General features: G+C 37.2%; 1 protein-coding gene and 1 long non-coding RNA gene across 2 annotated transcripts in view; one reads left to right on the top strand and one right to left on the bottom strand.

The window, feature by feature from the left end:
- NR6A1 (nuclear receptor subfamily 6 group A member 1) overlaps positions 1–20,847 on the top strand; it is a 221,878-nt gene that overhangs the window by 52,118 nt on the left and 148,913 nt on the right. The gene's annotated exons all lie outside the window — the stretch shown is intronic.
- The window catches only part of LOC102152471, a 71,543-nt gene that overhangs the window by 11,297 nt on the left and 39,399 nt on the right, over positions 1–20,847 (bottom strand). The window lies entirely within an intron of this gene.

Below are 20,847 nucleotides of genomic sequence, written 5' to 3' on the forward strand. Positions count from 1 at the left end.
TATTGCTAGTATAGAAAAGCAGTTGATTTTTGTATATCGAATTTGTATCATATAACATTAAATTTGTTTCCTAGCTCCAGTAAGTTTTAAAATTCCTTGGGACTTTTTATATGTATATCTATGAATAAAGACAATTCTGCTTCTTCCTTTTTGATGTTTATGAGTTTTGTTTATTTTTATTACCTTATTGCATTGGTTCAGATTTCCAGTCTAATAGATAAAAGTGGTGAGAATAACATTCTTGTTTTGTTTTTGATCTTAGGGGGAAAGATTCAGTATTTCACTATCAAGTATGTTAGCCATACTTAGATTCTTTTTCTTCTTTTTTTTAAAGTTTGATAAAAATACACATAGCATTTGCAATCTTATTAACCAATTATTTATTTATTTATTTTTAAAGATTTTATTTATTCATGAGAGACAGAGAGAGAGAGGCAGAGACAGACAGAGGGAGAAGCAGGCTGCCTGATGTGTGGGACTCGATCCTGGGACTCTGGGACCACGCCCTGAGCCTAAGACAGACGCTCAACCACTGAGCCACCCAGGCATCCCATTAACCAATTTTTTCAATGTACGGTTTAGTGCCATTAAGTATGTTCATACTGTTGTGCAGCCATCACAACCATCCACCCACAGAATGTATGTAACACTTTCATCTTATAACACTGAAACTGTACCCATTAATAATGGTTCTCCATTCCCCTAGCTTCTAGCAGCCACCATTCTACTTTCTGTCTCTTGTGAATTTGACTATTCTAGGTATTTTATATAAGTAAAATCATAGTATTTGTCTGGTTGTGTGTGGCTTCTTCTTTTCTTTCTTTTTTTTTTTTTTAAAGATTTTATTTATTTGTTTAAGAGAGAGTGCATGAGCCAGGAGGAAAGGGTAGAGGGAGAAGGAGGGGCAGACTATCTATCTGCTAGCCTGATGTGAGGCTTGATTCCAGGACCCCAAGATTATGACTTGAGCCAAACCAAAGGCAGACGCTTTAACTGATTGAGCCACCCAGGTGCTTGTCTATCCATTCATCTGTTGATAGACACTTTGGGTCACATACACCTTTTGGCTATCATGAATAGAGCTGCTGTAAATATGAATGTGCAGATATTTCTTCAAGTCCTTATTTTCAATTCTTTTGGGTATATGCCCAACACTGGAGTTGCTGGATCATTTGGTAATTTTGTTTTTAATTTTCTGAAGAGCCAATATAATTTTTTACGGTGGCTGTATCATTTTACATTTCTCCTAGCAACGCACAAGAGTTCCAATTTTTCTACATCCTCACTAACGCTATTTTCTGTGTTTTTGATAGTAGCCATCCAAATGGGTATGAGGTGATACCTCATTGTGGTTTTGATTTGCATTTCCCTAATGAATGATGATGTTGAACATCTTTCATGTGCTCATTGGCCATTTAAGCTTTTCCTTGTTTTCCTCTAAACGTTTTATACTTTTGGGTCTTACATTTAGGTCTTTGATCTGTTTCGAGGTTAAGTTTTGAGCATATGGTGTAAGGTCCACATTCGTTCTTTTACAAGTGGGTGTTCAATTTTGCTATCACTGTTTTTTTTTTCTTCCCCATTAGATGGTTTTGACAACCTTGTTGAAAATTATTGACCATATATGAGAGATTTTTTAAATTAATTTTTTATTTTTTAAAAGTGATTTGATTTATTCATGAGAGAGAGAGAGAGAAGGAGGGAGAGGGGAGGGGGCAGAGACATAGGCAGAGGGAAAAGCAGGCCCCCCACAGGAAGCCCAATGCAGGACTCCATCTCTGGACCTGAGGTCACTCCCTGAGCCAAAGGTAGATGCGCAACCGCTAAGCCACCCGGGTGTCCCTATATGTGAGAGTTTATTTCAGAGCTCCATATCCTGTTCCATTTGTCTGTATGTCTACTTTTATGCCAGTACCACACTGTTTTGATTACAATAGCTTTGTAGTTAAGTTTTGAAATCAAGAAGCCATACATTTTTTTGTAGATGCTATTTATCAGTATGAGGAAGTTCCTTGTATTCCTGTTTGCTAAGAGTCAAAGCCTGGGTTAAGAGATTCTTAACCTCAGGCCATACTACCTCAAAAGATTTTTATTTAACTCATTATTTTGGATACATTCAATTTATTTTGTGTGAATCTATTTTTTGTGTAGCCATAAACCAACTAGTTAGTTTTCTAGGTTAGTTTGAGAAGTCTTTTATTTCAAACTTTAAGTCACTATCTAGTGGTGGTCTTCTGGAAGGAAGCACAGAGGTGAGAACTTGTGGTAGTGCATTGAGATTTATTCCCACTTAGTCCACAAGGTGGCAACAGGCCCTAACTGAAGAACCAAGAACAAGGAATCAGACTGAAAAATAAAAGAAAATGCTTGTAAATTTCATAATTAAACGACAGAAAACCAAGATTTTCTGATAAGTAATACTGGTAAACCTTAGAATTTGAGAGAAAGAATGAACCTTTAGCTCATTCTAAAAGCATGCATGAAAACTCTAAAATATGTTGGAACCCATTTTGCCCCCTCCTTTTCCTTTCAGACTTCAAAATCGTGACTTATTCAGTAGTAGCTATCCAGTTGTTTTACTTTGAATATTGGGGGGAGGGAGGAGTAAGGTGAGAGAGCCAACCATTAATGCAAAGGGATCTGAGTTTGGGGGTGGAGACAAGAAGGATATGCACTTATATCTGTGAGTTGAAAATCTACTTCCAAGAAAATGCAAGAAGAGGTAGTAATGGCTCCATGTTGTCCTTTGAGTCTGAGACTCCTTTACTTGGCGTAAAAAAAAAAAAAAAAAAGGCCTTTTTAAATGAATGTTACAGTCTAATGTGTGGGCTTTTCTTATAAAAATGGAAATTGGGGGAAAAATGGAAATTGGGAGAACAGAGATATTCCTGGTTAAGGAATTAAGATAATGATGAAAGAAGAAAGTCCTTTAAGGGAATATGAGATTCCAGGAAGTCATGGGCAGAATATATGGGGTTCAGAATATATGAGGTGAGTTTCTAATGCTCCTTAAGGTAGTTCAGAGAAAAAGTTTGGGAAGATTGCTAGGCTGGAAGTAATGTGACCTGATAACCTAGAGTAGCTTGCTTGGTTATAGCACTGATGACATCTTTTTTGACCTCAGCCAACTTAGGCAGAACCACATTACCTACTTAACCTTACTGTTCCTGTTTTCTATTGGATATGGAATGTTATGCACAAATAAATTTGGGGTAAGGATGATAAATGTGCTTTAGCAATTGAGGTATGACTCCTATTTCAAACATGACATGTACACATCAAAGTCTAATTACTAGAAAATTTAAAGTAAAGATAGTGTTGATGCAGTACCCATCATCATACACAACATTTATCAAACTGATTTGAAAATAACATTGCTAGGTGTGTCTAGCATCAGTCAGTTGAGTGCCTGACTCTTGGTTTCAGTTCAGGTCATCATCTCATGGGTTGAGAGATCAAGCCCTGAGGCAGGCTCTGTGCTGGGGTGCGGGGGGGGGGGGGGGGGGCGGGATTTCTTGAGATTATCTCCCTCTGCCCTTTTGTACAAGTGTGTTGAGTGCTGTCTCTCTCTCTCAAATAAATCTCTGAAAATGACATTGCTGAATGACCCATAACTGAAGATTAAAAAGCAAGAATAGTAGCAATTGAAAACTACCACTAATTCCTTCAGCAGTGATATTGGAGTTCTTCTGAGAACTGCAAGATTTCCAACTGATTTTATATGTGTAGTAGGGTTTTTGCAACATTGTCACCCATTTTGTAGCAGCCAGGCTTTTTAGTGGAATACTGAAGAGTCTTCTTAATTTTAGTTCATAAACAGAATTTTATTAACAGTTAACAAGTTACTTAAAATAGCCTTTTTTTTTTTCTTTTAGAGATTTCATTTATTTATTCATGAGAGACACACACACACAGAGAAGCAGGCTCCATGCAGGGAGCCTGACATGGGACTCATCCCGGGTCTCTAGGATCACGCCCTGGGGTGAAGGCGGCACTAAACCTCTGAGCCACTGGGGCTGCCCTTAAAATAGCCTTTATTCATAAGTAGAAATGAATTGAACATCAGCCATTCATATGGTAAATGAATGTTGGATTAATTCACCACAAGGATCCTGTAACTTCCTATCTTTAGAATCCTGGAGCTAAAAGATTGGGAAGGAAGAGGAGAAGGTAGAAAAATAGAGGCTAGCCAGAAGGAGGCTCAGTCCAATGGGCCTTTGGAGCTAGGTGTGGATTAGAATAAGAGTGTTCTTCTGAGAATTAAAGCAAAATCTGACCATTTTAGGTGTATGAATATGTGTGGTCATTGTTGTATCCACAGATATTTATAATAATAGCTCTAATATTGTTGATAGAATTATTCCTCATAATGTGGTCAGTCCTATTGACAATTACTATTTGTTATATGAATCTAAAACCAAATGATCTGGGAATTGTTTTTCCTTATGTTGAATGGAGTAGATCTGTGTAATTGAGAAGGAAATAAAATCCTTTATGTAATGATTTTTGTGCTGGGACTTTTGTTGATTTGTTTGGCGTCTGGATTATTTAGCACCTTAGTTGTCCAGGAATCTGTCAACATAACTAAGATGCAGTAAAAGCCAAACCATAAATGTAACTTTTATCAAAATAACCTAAGCTGTGATATTTAGTCTCTATCTCTGTCCCTTACCCCCTTTTTCTGTTAGAGGTTTTGTTTGACAAAAACTTAAAATGCTTTATAACCTTTCCTAAGAGTAATGATAATTTTGGCCCTTGATTATAATTCACTAATAAGATATTACATTCTCTTCACATAAATTTGATAAATGTGATTTTTGACCAATTAGTTTCAACCTCTGACTTTTGTTTCTATTTTTTTTTTCAAACAAATTGGTAAAAATATCAGTAAGCAAATCTTATAAGCGACATTGGTAAATGTAAAACTGATCCTAGAAATGCAGGTGAAAGCCGACAGGATCATTTTAAAAACTTCAGAATTACAATGGGACTAGAAACAAGTTTCAGAGAAATAGATATTGATTTGGGGAGTTGGTATGGCTGTTCACAAGTTAAGATTATAGTGCTGTCATGTGAAAAGAATACTATCCAGCAGGAATACTGTTGATTAGTCTTCTTAATATGGCTGGTGCCCTTCAGATCTTAAATATCAGTGAAATAATTTTTACCTAATGTTCATAATGTACACATTTAGTCCATTTAATACTAAAAGAAACTACCTTTAGTAGGGCTTCTTGTGTGTCAAGTGATGTGACAAGGACTTTATTCTCACCTTTTTTAATTCCTGTTACAAATTTATGAAGTAGGTGGTGGTTCTCAAGTGAGAAGCTGAGGGTAAAAGGTGAAGATCATACCACCTTTCATTGCTTGTTCATCATAGCCAAAGAAAACTCCAGAGCTTCTAGAATAGGATCTAATCTTAGAGGTTTGTAAAGAATCTTGGTGTAGCAAACAAAACAAAACAAACAAACAAACAAAAAACATGAGCTGAACACAAGGAGCTTTATAGATTCTAACTAGAGTGTGAGTGATGTGGATTTCTGGGAAATAGAGGCTGGTAGCAAGAGAAACCGGAGGTGTTAACTGGAGTAGTTCAGTTGTGAGGAACAGAACACCCACCCCTCCCCCTTAAGCTACTTTGAAATGAGGACACTAGTGGAAAGTACAGGGTTTCTCTTGTGGCCTTTTGAATTTCATGAAGAATTAAGACCAGAATTTCTTTCCCATCTCTTTGTGGTCAAATGGAATCTTATTTTTCCTTTTCTGGTGCCTCTGCTTCATATTTCTTTTTTCCTTCAAACTGATATTCTTTGCATCTGTATCCACTATAGAAAATGGCTGCCTCTGCTCTGCCTTGTCATGGGTGTCTTTCCAGCACCCATGCCCAACACAGGCTAACTGAAGCATTTGTGTTCAAATTTTTTTTTTCCCTTTTAAAAATTTGTTTGTTTACTTGGAGAACATGTGCAAGTGGGGAGGGGTAGAGAAGAGGAAGAGAAAAATCCAAGTAGACTCCTCACAGAGTGAGGAACCCGACACGGCTCCATCCCACAACCCGGAGATCAGATTTGAGCCAAAATCAAGAGTTGGATGCTTAACTGACTGTACCACCCAGGCACCCCTGTCTTCAAATTTTAAATGCTCAGGAAAGAAGATAAGCCCAGCTTGAGTTGGTGTCCATTTGTCCTGTCAGGGGCTATAGCCCATTGACTATTTAGTAGAAGGTACAAATATATTTTAAGGAGGATATGAATAGAATAGACAAATTGTCAGACATGATGGAGGTTTTCTAAATTCACCGTCAAGTCCAGCATTGAGGGACAGTGGCAGGGCAAATTCAGGGGCATGGTTGATTACTAATTATTTGTCAGCCCTGGGGTAGGAAGGCATGGGGAGGTGACAAATGAAGTGAAAATCCGGGCATTAGGTGATGCCTGAAGTTTGGCAAGTAGAATAGATAATTTCAGACTGTACTCCCAGACAATAACTGGTTAAAGTATCTAAGACTCAGGACTTTGGGTCTTGAGATGGTAATGACCAGAGGGGCCGAGGAGAGTTAAGCCCAGGCTAGTAAGCAAGGGACCCATGAGATGGACACTTAGGCATGCCGATGGGCATAACTGTGGTGGGCAGGGCCAGCTGTAACACTCAAGTGTCCTTTGTGTAGGACCTATTTAATATGTACTTGGTGACAAGATTTGAGGCTATGTACTCTTGTCCTAACCATGATTGGCTTTAGGGCTGTTGAGATTGTATATACATCTACAGAGTACTAGTGACTGCAATAGTTAGGGCTTTTGGGAGGTGGGAACTGAAAACAACTACCTGATATTCGAATTTTTGTATTATTGTCTTCTGGAATTGAAAATAATTGCAATATTCCGAGTAACTTTATTCCTTTGCTTTCCCCAGGGAAATTTTTTCTCTTACGTATTTTTTTGGAATTGAGTTGTATTTGAACAATTTAGGTATTTCCTAATTAATTTCCTAATTTCCTAAATAATTTCCTAATTAGGGTCTAATTCCAGGGAAATAGATTGGATTTCAGACTGTTTGGCTTTACCAAGGTTAGGATTTTTTTTTAAGATTTTTTAATTTATTTATGATAGATAGAGAAAGAGAGAGAGGCAGAGACACAGGCAGAGGGAGAAACAGGCTCCATGCCGGGAGCCCGACGTGGGACTCGATCCCGGGACTCCAGGATTGCGCCCTGGGCCAAAGGCAGGCGCCAAACCGCTGAGCCACCCAGGGATCCCCAAGGTTAGGATTTTATTAGGAGATTTATAAAAACATATCTGAGGAGGAGATTCATTTCTGGTATGAGTGAGTGAGCAGGTCAACAAATCCTGCCCCCCAAAAGCAACTATAAAGCTGGAAAAAACTGTCAGAAACAATTATAGGCTTTTAACAAGTTGAGAAATGTTTATTCATGAAAACCATTGAATTTTACATAAAACGCATTTGTGATCTTGCCCAGGATAGCTCCTGTTTTTTCAACTGTGATAGTGTAGTAGTTCAACTAGGGTGGGTTGGTTGTGAAAATCAGCAGCTTAACTACTCCAATGGGAGGGGACTCACTTGATTTGGAATATTATCAATTAAAAGTGATGATCTTGGTGGCAAGTGAAATAAGGAGAGCCAAGCAACTCTACTAGCCTAAGGTTACAGTCCTGTTTGGGGCAAACAGTGGAGCAGACTAGACAGGGCTTTAATAGAAAGATCTGGGAGGTAACGCAACTACAGGGAGTTGGATAAGCTCTCCTTATATCCTGGGTTGCTTGGAGGCTTCATGCACAGTTAGAAACCAGTGCAACCCAAGCCACCTACACATTTTGGCCATGCAAAGGAAGTGTGAGAAAGCCCAGCAAAAGGTAAAGTTTATAGTAGACGTGAAGGCCTAAAATGAGAATGTGCTCCCTATCCCAACCACAGGTCCATCAACAGAATAAAAGGGCTCAAGGTGAGCACCACCTCTGGCCAGTCAGTAAGTTATGCAGATAGAGGGGTAATGCTTAGAAGCCAGGCTTCAAAATAAAAACAAGGGAAAAAATCCTGAGCCATCAAGCACCATACGTTGTAGGAGAGAAAGATTTTACAAATTTATTCCTGAAAAGTTGGTAAAAACAAAAACAAAATCCCACCATCATCACAAAACCTTAATTGGGAAAAATTCAGAATCTACAGTTGTCAGTAGTACCTTACTTTAAATGTTTAATATTCAACAGAAAAGCTAAAATTTAAGACATGCAAAATAACCTATACTCAGAAAAATCAGTAGAAACTGTCTTTAGTGATCTCAAATGCAGAATCTGGCACACAGATACTTCAAAGCCTCTATTAGAGATGTTTCAGTGAAATAAAGGGAATCCTTTTTATAAAGGATTAAAGGAAACATGATAATGACTCAATAGAGAATCTCAAAGAGAAATTTTAAGAGAAAATGAAAGTGCTTGATTTGAAAATTATAACTGAAATGAAAAATTAACTAGGACGGACTCAACAGATTTAAGATGGCAGAAGAAAGATTATTGGTGAACTTGTCACCAATAGGCCGTTAGGTCAATAATTATAAAGAACAGAAAAAAGCTTGAACAATGAACAGAGCCTCTGAGATCTGTGGGACAACATCAGATATATACCTAAGAGTATACATACATAAAAGGAGAGGAGTGAGAGAGCAGCAGAAAAGATTATTAGAAGAAATAGTGGCCAAAATTTGCTTTCCACATTTGAGGAGAAGCATTCATCTACAGATACAAGAAGCTTGATAAACCCAAGCATGATAAACCCATATCAGAGTCAAATTGTTGTAAGACAAAGAGAAAAATCTTGAAAACAGCAAGAACAGAATGATTAATCACATACAAGGGAATAACACTAGAATTTATGGCTGCCTTCTCATCAGAAGCAAAGAAATCTGAAGAGAGTGGGATGACATAGTAAACACGTGGAGAAAAAAACATTAACCAAGATTTCTTTATCTAGCAAAACTCTTCTTCAGAAATAAAGGCAAAATAAAGACATTTCCACATAAAAAGGGGAGAGGATAGCAGACCTGCCTTAAAATACTAATGGAAGTCCTTAAAGCTGAAAGGAAGTGACAGCAGATGGTCACTTGAATCCATAAGAAGAATGAAGAACATTGGAAATGGTAAGTATATAGGTAAATATAACTATTTTTCTTTTAATTTTTAAGATTAAAGCAATAATTATAATACTATATTACTGAGTTTATGATACATATATAGTAAAAACAGAAAAGAGATGGAATAGGAGATATATTGGAGCAAATTTCTGTATTTCCTGGAGTTAAGTTAGATTGTGATAAGTAAAAGATGCATATTGTGATATCTAGAGCAACCACAAAGAAAAGAACAAAAAATAATTGTGAAAAAGTCAATAGAGGGATTAAAATGGTATGTATATATATATATATATAGAAATATTTCACACACAAAAGATAGTAATGGAGGAAAAGAGGTTAAAGACAAAGACATGAAACAAAACCAGTAAAATAGTATACATAAATCCAGCCATGTCAAAAATTATATCAAATGTGAATGGACTAACTGCCTATTCAAAAGGTGTAGGTATTGTCAATCTGGATAAAAAAGCAAGATGCAAATTTATGCTGTCAATAAGAGACATACTCTAGATTTAAAGACACAAATAGGTTAAAAGTAAAAAGATGCTAAAAAATAGATCATACAAACAGTAACCATAGGAGAGCTGGAGTGACTATATTAATAACATATAAAATATAATTTAAGAAATAACATTAGAGAAAGAGGGACATTTCATAAGGACAAAAGAGTCAATAAACGAAAATATAACAATTATAAAAATATACCTAACAGCACCAGAATATCTGAAACAAAAACAGGACTTAAGAGAAATAAACTCAATAATAATATAGATTTCAGTACCCCACTCTCAATAATTGATAGAAGAACTAGACAAAATTAGCAAGGTTATAGAAGACAACGCAGGCAACCAACTCATTTATTGAATACTCTATGCAGAATACACATTTTTTTAATATACATTTTTTTGAGTGTACATGGAACAGTTTAAGAATATTCTGGGCCATAAAATAAGTCTTAATTATTTTTACAGATTGAAATCCTACAAGATACGTTTTATGACCACAACAGAATTAGAGATCTATAACAGAAAGATATTTAGGATATCTCCAAATATTTGAAATTAAACCAAATTACTTACAAATAACCCATAGGTCAAAGAAGAAATCCTAAGGCAAATATAGACTAAATGGAGGCAAATGTTTGACTAAATGAAAAGGAAAATATTTCATCGAATGCAGCTAAAACAGTGCTTATAGGAAATTTTATAGCTTTTAAATTTACAACTATATGAGGAAAGAAGAAAGGGTCTCAAGCATTAACCTAAGCTTCCACCTTGTACCACACTAGATAAAGATGGGGTGCCTGGGTGGTGCAGTTGGTTAAGCATCTGACTCTTGGTTTTGGCTCAGGTTGTGATCTCAGGAAGGTGTGATTGAGCCTGGCTGGCATAGGGCTTCACAGTCTACAAGGAATCTGCTTAAGTTTTCCTCTCAATCTCCCTCTACCAAATAAATAAATCTTAAAGAAAAGAAACTAGATAAACCCCAAATCAAGATGATCATTTTGGGATTTTAAGAAAATATTAATATGGAATGATACAGAGGTCAGCAAACTATGACGTGGGACAGTTTTTTTTTTTTAAATAAAATCATTAAATAGAGAATTAAAAATAAAACTGTCTTTATACATAGATGATATAATGCCATATTTAATGCCATGTTTAAGTAATTCACAACAGACTAGAAACAAATAGAACTAATTGACTTTAGCAAGGAAATCACTCCAAAGAAATAAAAAAGATTGTAAGAGAAAATTATGAATAACTTCTTCTCAACAAATTAGACAACTTAAATGGAGTGGACAAATTCCTAGACACAAATGCCTAAGGCACAAATTACTAAAACTAACTCAAGAGGAAATAAATAAATGAATAGATCTATAACAACTAAAGAATTAAACCAGTAATTAAAAACCTTACTGCAAAGAGAAGCCCAGGCCCAGTGGCTTCATTGGCGAATTAACAATTAAAGAAACGTTTTCTGTATCTGTAACAATGAAAGAAAATGAATCAGTAATTAAAAATCTTACTGCGAAAGAACCCCAGGCTTAGTGGCTTCAATGGTGAATTCTGTTAAACATTTAAAGAAGCACTAAAACTAATCCTTCACAAACTTAAAAAGTAGAAGAGGAAGGAACACGTGGCAACTCATTTTATGAGGACCCAATTCCCCTGATAAAGCCAGACAAAGATATAAGAAAACTGCAGAACAGTATCCTTTATGAACATAGACATAATAATCTTTAATAAAATATTAGCTAACTAAATTTAGCAACATAGAAAATGGATTATATACCATGATCAATTGGGTGTTATCCCAGGCATGCAAGATTGGATTAAAATGTATATACCAACATACCAAGGGTCAGCAGATGTGCTCTTAAAAGGCTAGTTGGTAAATATTTTAGGCTTTTGGACCATTACGGTTTCTGTTGAAACTACTCAGCTCTGCTGTTATACTACAAAAACAGCCGTAGACCATATGTAAATTTAAATAAGTGGATGTGCCTATATTTCAGTAAAACTTTACCAAAATAGCTAGTTCACAGGTCAGTTTGCTATCATATAATAAACCATACTGATAAAAGGTTTCTTTTTAGATTTATTTATTTATTCATGAGAGACAGAGAGAGAGAGGCAGAGACATAGGCAGAGGGAGAAGCAGGCTTCATGTGGGGAGCCCGATGTGGGACTTGATGTGGGACTCGACCCTGAACTCCAGGATCACACCCTGAGCCGGAAGGCAGACACTTAACTGCTGAACCACCCAGGTGTCCCCTAATAAAAGATTTTTTTTTTTTTTAAGTAGTTTTTACCCCACAGCTTGGTCAGACTCAGTCACTTCTTTTTTTTAAGATTTTATTTATTCATGAGAGACACAGACAGAGGCAGAGGGAAAAGCAGGCTCCATGCAGGAAGCCTAACGTGGGACTCGATCCCCGGTCTCCAGGATCACGCCCTAGTCCAAAGGCAGGTGCCAAACCGCTGAGCCACCCAGGGATTCCCCCCTAATAAAAAGATTTTTGGTTTTTTTTAAAATAGTTTTTAAAGAAAATCCCACATGATCATCTCGGTAGACACAGAAAAAGCATTTGATGTAATCCAACACTCCTTCCTGACAAAATCTAACAACAAACCAGGAAGAGTAGGCAATTTCACCTTGATAAGGGGCATCTGTGAAAATCCTAAAGCTAATGTTATACTTAATGGTGAAATATGAAGGCTCTTCTAAAATTGGGAACAAGGCAGGTAAGAATATGCACTCTTTTTTTTTTTTAAGATTTTATTTATTTATTCATGAGAGACACAGAGACAGGCAGAGACAGGCAGAGGGAGAAGCAGGCTCCATGTGGGAAGCCCGATGTGGGACTCAATCCCAGGACTCCAGGATCACGCCCCGAGCTAAAAGCAGAAGGTCAACCACTGAGCTACCCAGGCGTCCCAAGAATATCCACTCGTAAGTCCACTCTTAGTGCAATGGGGTGGGGGAGTGGGGGGAGGCATCTAAATTGGAAAGAGTTAAAAATGTTTTATACATAGACGACCTAATCCTCTATATATACCTAAGTAATTCACAAAAAAGCAAAAACAGATCTGAGTTTAAGCAAGGCTACAGGATACCAGATCAATACACAAAAATCTTTTGTGTGTGTGTGTGTGTGTGTGTGTGTGTGTGTGTGTACTAGCAACAGTCCAGAAATGAAAGTAAGGAAAAGAATTTGATTCATGATTGGCATCAAAAGAATAACATACATAGGAATAAATTTAACAAAAGAAGTAATAAGATTTGTACACGAAAAACTAAAATATTATTGAGAGAAGTTTTAAAAGAACTAAAAAAGTGGAGATATTCCATCTTCATGGACTACAAGTCTAAATGTTGTTAAAATGATAATTATCCTCAATTTGATGTATAGATTCAATGTAATCTCTCTACAAAAAAATTCCAACTGAATACTTTTTTTTTTTAAGATTTTATTTATTTATTCATTGGACAGAGAGAGAGAGAGGCAGAGACACACAGGCAGAGGGAGAAGCAGGCTCCATGCAGCGAGCCCGATGTGGGACTCGATCCAGGGTCTCCAGGGTCACACCCTGGGCCAAAGGCAGGTGCCCAACCCCTGAGCCACCCGAGCTGCCCCAACTGAATACTTTAAAGAAATTTAAACCGAAAATTTCTGTGGAGATGCAAAGGTCCTGAAGTAGAGTAGCCAATGAAATTTTGAGAAAGCATGATTTCAGAAACTACCATAAAGTAATTATAATCAAGACAGTGTGATATATTGGTTTAAGGATGGGTACTAGAACTGGGTTGAGGGTTCAGAAATGTATCTTTACATATATGGTGAGTTGATTTTTGACACAGGTGCTAAGACAATTCAGCAGGGTAGGGGGAGAGTAGTTTTTTCAGCAAATGATGCTGGGAAATTGGGTATCAGCATGCAAAAAAAAAAAAAAAGAACTCAGGCCTTTATACTAGACAAAAAATTAACTCGAAGTGGATCATACACATAAATTTAAAACTACGAAATTTCTTTTTTTTTTTTTAAGATTTTATTTATTTATTCATAGACGCAGAGAGAGAGAGAGGCAGAGACACAGGCAGAGGGAGAAGCAGGCTCCATGCAGGGAGCCTGATTTGGGACTCGATCCCGGGTCTCCAGGATCGCACCCCAGGCTGCAGGCGGTGCCAAACCGCTGCGCCACTGGGGCTGCCCAAAACTACGAAATGTCTTGAAGAATATCTGTGACTTTGGGTGTCCTCACCAGTGGCACAAGCTATTAAAGAAAAATTTGCTAAGTTGGCTTCATTAAAATGTAAAAACTTTTGCATTTCAAAAGACATGATTAAAAAAGTGAAAAGACAAGCTCCAGAGAGAAAGATTTGCATATCTGATAAAGGAGTGTCCAAAACATATAAAGAACAAGATCTTACAAATCAGAAGACAAACAAGCTGGTTTTAAAACTTATTTTTTTAAATAAAAATTACTTTTTGTTGTAGGACTCCATTTACGTGCAATAACTAGGCAAATTCATAGAAACAGAGTAGACTAGGGGAAGTGGTCAAAGTGTGGAATGGATAGTTATTTAATGGGTAAATTTTGAAAATATTCTGGAAGTGGATAGTGGTGGTGGTTGCACAGCCTTTTGAATTTAATGCCACTGAATTGTACACTCAAAAATGTTTAAAATGTTATTACAATAAAAATAAATGAAAAAAACCAAAAACATGAGATAAAAGAACAGACATTTATTTTATCACATAAAAAAGATGTTTAACATCCTGTTAATTATTAGGGAAATCAAGTTAAATTCATAATGAATTTCTATATACCTTCTGGAGTGGCTATCGTCAAAAAAACTATAAAAACGTGTTGGTAAGGATGTATAGGAACTGGAAACCTTGTGCATTGCTATGAGAATATAAAATGGTATAGTCACTTTATTTTTTTATTTTTTATTTGATTTGACTTTTATTTCTCTGAATTCATATCTTGAGTTTTTACAAAGTAAATAATACAAAACTGTATAAGAATATTTTGGGCAGCTAGAAAACATCATCACTGGTAATATGCTTTACTTTCGATCCAAATACTAATATATGGAATATTTTTTTCCAGCTTTATGTAGGTATCATTGACAAGTAAAATTGTATAAATTTAAGGTGTCCAATGAGTTGACTCGTATCCTTACATATTAGAAAATGATTACCACTATAGCATTAGCGAACCTCTTCATCATGTCATGTAATGACCCTTTCTTTTTTGTGATGAATATTTTAGATCTGTCCTCTTGCCAACTTTAAAATATATTATACTTGTATTTTATAGCTTAATATTACTTTAGTCTTATTAACTATAATCACCATTCTGTCTTGCCAGAATTTGTCTGTCTTATAGGTATAGTCACTTTAGAAGTCAGTTTGGCAACATCATTAAGTTAAACATAGGGGCGCCTGGGTGGCTCAGTCGGTTAAGCATCTGACTCTTGATTTTGGCTCAAATTGTGATTTCAGTGTGTGAGATTGAGCCCTGTGTCATGCTCCACCTTGGGTATGGAGCCTGCTTAAGATTCTCTCTCTCTCCCTCTGCCCTTCCCTCCCTACTCTATCTCTTAAAAAAAAAAAAAAAGTTAAATAGAAACTTACCATATGATGCAGCAGTTTCATTCCTAGGTATCTACCCAAGAGACATATAAATGTATGTCTACACAAAAACTTGTATATGAACATTTATAGCAGCATTATTTATAATTGCCAAAATCCAGAAACAATCCAAATGTCCATTAGCTGGTAAAGGCATAAACAAAGTGTGGAATATCCATATAATGGAATGCTATTCAACAGTAAAAAAGAATGAACTACTAACATATGCTACAACAGGAATACACTTCAAAAATACGCTAAGTGAAAGAAATCAGACTCAAAAGACTACATTTTACATGATTCTATTTATATGAAATATCTAGAAAAGGCTAATTTATAGAGACTGGATGCAAATCAATGGTTGGGTCTAAAGGTAGGAGTGGAGATTGATTGGACACAGGCTCAAAGGGAGTTTTGTAGTGATACTGTTCTAAAATTGGATTGCAGTGATAGTTGCACAATTCTATAAATGAGTAAATAGAAGTCATTGAATTGTACATTTACACTGGATTCATTTTATGGTACACAAATTAAACCTAGATAAGGGATCCCTGGGTGGCGCAGCGGTTTAGCGCCTGCCTTTGGCCCAGGGCGCGATCCTGGAGACCCGGGATCAAATCCCACGTCGGGCTCCCGGTGCATGGAGCCTGCTTCTCCCTCTGCCCCCCACCCTCTCTCTCTCTCTCTTTCTCTCTCTGTGTGTGTGACTATCATAAATAAATAAAAATTAAAAAAAAAAAATAAATAAACCTAGATAAAACTCTAAAACTAAAAAGTACCTAAGATTAGTTGGAGACTTTTGCATAAACCAGTGTTTTGTGGGATTTTTGGAGAAAATGGTTTTAAGTGATGTCCTATTGATTTGTGTGATATCTCAGATTAGTCTTTCACTTGGAGACATATACCATCCCTGTTCCCAAAGCCTTACCCTGTGCCCTGCTTCATAAAAGTCCATCAGAAAGACCTTTCTCTTTGTTTGGGAGAACTGACTCAACTGTTTGGAATGTGGCTCTCATGGACTATTTAGGCAGATGATACAGAAAAATGCCTTCTTTCAGCACCAGGTTATAGATCAATCCCAGCTAGACATCTTGCAAATATGTGCTGCTGATTGAGAAGCAGGTGAGAATTTGAGGAATGAAGATCTTGTCTACTGAAAGAGGAGAGCCCGTGGAGTGGTACCATCACATACTAGGATGCTTTGGGTTATATTGCTATGTGCTATTCGTAGTGCATTTTCACTGTTTTTTTTTGTTTGTTTTGGTTTTTTTGCTGAGGTCTCAAAATAATCCTGTGAGATAAGAGAGGTATCCTTAGTCTCCATTTTACAGAGAAGGAAGGCTTACAGAGTGACTCACTTGTCTAAGAGCACACAACTGTGGCAGAGTTGGATTTAAATTCAAATTGTTGGGGATCCCTGGGTGGCGCAGCAGTTTGGCGCCTGCCTTTGGCCCAGGGCACGATCCTGGAGACCCGGGATCAAGTCCCACGTCGGGCTCCTGATGCATGGAGCCTGCTTCTCCCTCTGCCTATGTCTCTGCGTCTCTCTCTCTCCCTCTCTCTCTCTCTGTGACTATCATAAATAAATAAAAATTAAAAAAAAATAAATTAAAAAAATAAATAAATTCAAATTGTTTTTTTTTTTTTTTTTTAAGATTTTATTTATTCATGAGAGACAGAGAGAGACAGAGACACAGGCTGAGGAAGAAGTAGGCTCCCTGCTGGGAGCCCGATGTGGGATTCTATCCCTGGACTGGGATCAGGCCCTGAGTCAAAGGCACATGCTCAACCTCTGAGCCACTCACGTGTCCCATTAAATTCAAGTTTTCTGACTCCTTATCCTAAACCACTTCTTTTAAACTCTCCTGTTTTACACCTGTTCACCGGAAAGAGGAGCAGAGGGGGATGTGATTTTGACTGATTGTACATGTTGTCACTAGATTTAGTCTGAAGAAAAGGATTCTATACCAAGTATACTAATCAAGGACATACCCGATAACCTGGTAGTTATTAAAATTATACCTGGGTTGGAACTGTAATCATGGCACAGATGGTTTAAAGGTATCCAGTACTTGGTTCAAAGAGCAGACCATTTCCTGAGTTATAAATATAACTGTGCCAGAGATCGTAAGGAAATTCATTTGACAAACATGTACTGAGTGTCTACTCCATGCCAGGCTCCTTGCCAAGATACAGGATCACAAGATCCAGCTGGGTCCTATTGAGATACAGCCTGAGAGAACAGAAGTAGGCTGGAATTGCCTTCATCATTTTCATTCTCTGAGGCTGATGTGTCTGCCCTCCAAAGTGACCACATCCACATGGATCTGGAGCCTGTCACTTTCTACTATCCTTGTAGCTGTGCTTTCTACAGGTTCCCTGTCTTGATAAAAATAGTCTATCTTTTCTTCCTTTTCCACTGTGGATTCTTCCATCTGCTTTTCAGCCAAACATAGGTAGATCTTGCATCTAAAACACATCTTTGCTTTTAGGGATGCCTGAGTGGCTCAGTGGTTGAGCATCTGCCTTTGGCTCAGGGTGTGATCCTGAAGTCCCGGGATCCAGTCTCACATTGGGCTCCCTGCATGGAGCCTGCTTCTCCGCCTCTCTCTCTCTGTGTCTCTCATGAATAAATAAGTAAAATAAATCTTTGCTTTTAAAGAAAATACATTTAAAAATAATTTTTCTTAATGGTTTAAATAGTTTATGCTTATTGCTAAACACTTGGAAGACATAGATGAGTTCTAAATAATAAACATAAAAATCACTTTTAATTCTACAACTTAGAGATTTCAGTGATTAACATTTTTGCTTCCAGTCTGCTTTTTACTTCCTATCAGCCAGTGTTTGCTTGTACATGTGTGTGTGTGTGCACATACATGCAATTTTAGTATTTTGTTGTGTCAGGCTCTGTGTGAAATAATTTACACGTGTTCTTCTCAAGTAGCCTTGTGAAGCAAATACTGTTACCATATCTCCTATTTACAGATGAGACAGATTTCAAGGTAAGTGACTTGTCCATGTTTACATAGTTGATAAGTCACGTAGCAGGAATTTTTACCCTTACTTAGCTCAAGCTCTTCACCACTCTTCACCACTACCTTTCCAGAAATCTATTTTCTTCTGTGACTATCACTCCAAGATTGTTCTTTACAACACTTATCAGTAGCTGTTTCTTTCATTCATTCTTTCATTCATTTATAAATATTTTATTTATATCTTTATTCATGAGAGACACAGAGAGAGGCAGAGACACATCTGTTCCCTCCATATCTCCTGGCTTCTGTTGCAGTCCAGGTGCATGGTTTGTGTTCAATAAAAGAAAATTCTTTTTCTTTCTGTACTTAGCTTATTCACTCTTAGCTTTATGCTTGTAAATCACAAATGTGCATCCTCTTTTCAAAAAATGAACTTCTCTTTTTTCCATTTTTAAATTGTTCATTAGTGCACTCCAGGCTCCTAATCTAGTCGAGAAAGTTAGGCACCATTTTTAACTCCTTGATATCTTTTCTGTTTAAGCTGATTCCTTGGAAGGTGAATCTGGTCTATTGATCTAGAAAGATGGCCACAATATTTTAAGTGAAAAAAGCTTCCAGTACAATATGTATAGTTTGGGCTATTTTCTCTAACTACAGATATGTGTATTTTCAACATTTCTGGTATTTATATATGGGAGGGTATTTTTTTTTAAGACTTTATTTATTCATAGAGACACACAGAGAGAGGCAGAGACACAGGCAGAGAGAGAAGCAGGCACCATGCAGAGAGCCTGACATGGGACTCGATCCAGGGTCTCCAGGATCACGCCCTGGGCTGCAGGCGGTGCTAAACCGCTGCGCCACCGGGGCTGCCCTATATGGGAGGGTATTATACACGCAACAGGATGATGTGAGGGGGGCCAGTTAGTGGACCTTAATTTTCTCTCTTTTGAATGACTTTTTCAGTAACTACATAGTACCAAAAAAGAAAACAAATCTATTTGGAAAAACAGAAAATTACCAAAAACAAAAGAAAAATGCCTTTTGGAGATATCCTTTCTATTCTTTCCACTCCTGCAGCCTCAGTTTTAGTTCATTTCATTTGTGGAACATCTCTCTCTCTCTCTCTCTGTCTCTGACTCTGTCTCTTTTCACATTTCTCTTTCTTTCCTTCTGCTTCATATACTTGGTCAGTCTTCCCAAAGTCTTGCTTTCATTATCTCTTTTTGGAGCTCGGTGCTTAAAGTGGCTCCTTGTTGCACTAATTCTGAATATTTCTGCCTGGCTCACAAGGTCTTCTGTCATTTGTCCTTCTACCTTTTCAGTGCTGTTCTTCATGACTCCCCAACACAATCTCTGAACTATTCTGCTTATGTTCCCTGTATATACCACAGGTATTCTCCATTGCGAGTGTTTATTTACAGTCTTAGCTGCAAAAAATACCCTTAAACACATAATTGTTTCCCTTCCTGTAGCATTTAGTTTTATCCAAGAGAAACTACATAGGATTTTGGTGGCTGAAATGTGTTATTTTTTATTGGCATATTTAAAGACTATTGATTCTCTGTGTAAATAAGTAAGTGGCATACTTATGCTGCAGGTACATTTTCCAAAGAACATGTTGGACAGTCTTTTCTAATGTTTTCAGAAAATTTGAAAGTAATTGGTGGGTGAAAAATAATCACTAGAATGCTTGTTAGAATACAGATTCTAGGGCAGCCCCCGTAGCTCAGCGATTTACCACCACCTTCAGTCCAGGGCGTGATCCTGGAGACTTGGGATTGAGTCCCACGTCGGGCTCCCTGCATGGAGCCTGCTTCTCCCTTTGCTTGTGTCTCTGCCTCTCTCTCTGTGTGTGTCTCTCATGAATAAATAAATAAAATCTTTTTTAAAAAAAAGAATACAGATTCTTTTTCAGGACCCTATATCTGGTGTAATATAGAAATCTGCAATTTTTAAAGCAGCCAGTCTAAATGATTCTGATATACAACCAGATTGGGAAACAGTAGCCTGAACCCTTTGTTTTCCCTGAATTCTTGTCATTTTTTTTTAAATTTTTCTCTTGCCTTTGATTTTTCTTTTTTAGTTCTTGTCTACTATACCTGTACTTCTGCACTTCTACTTCCTTTCTATCCCTGATTTTGGAAGGCTAACCTGATAAGTCACTTTTCCTACTGCTTTATTTAGTTTGACTTTGCTGTGAGAATCTGTTTTTCTCTTAGACTTTTTTTTTTGATAGTCACATAGAGAGAGAGAGAGAGAGAGAGAGAGGCAGAGACACAGGCAGAGGGAGAAGCAGGCTCCATGCACCAGGAGCCCGATGTGTGGGATTCGATCCCGGGTCTCCAGGATCACGCCCTAGGCCAAAGGCAGGCGCCAAACCGCTGCGCCACCCAGGGATCCCTTCTCTTAGACTTATGTGTATGATTAAATTATTGGTGACCAAAGCCTTTATTTTCCTGTCATTATCATGAAAGATTTAGTGGCTCATCTCATTTTATGTTACAGAAGTCAGAAATGGTACTATATTACATTTTGTTTAGAAAAATGTGCATTTCCCATTTCACTTAGGTTATTTT

Source organism: Canis lupus, chromosome 9 (genome assembly GCF_011100685.1).
Source record: "Canis lupus familiaris isolate Mischka breed German Shepherd chromosome 9, alternate assembly UU_Cfam_GSD_1.0, whole genome shotgun sequence".
Taxonomy (NCBI): Eukaryota; Metazoa; Chordata; class Mammalia; order Carnivora; family Canidae; genus Canis; species Canis lupus.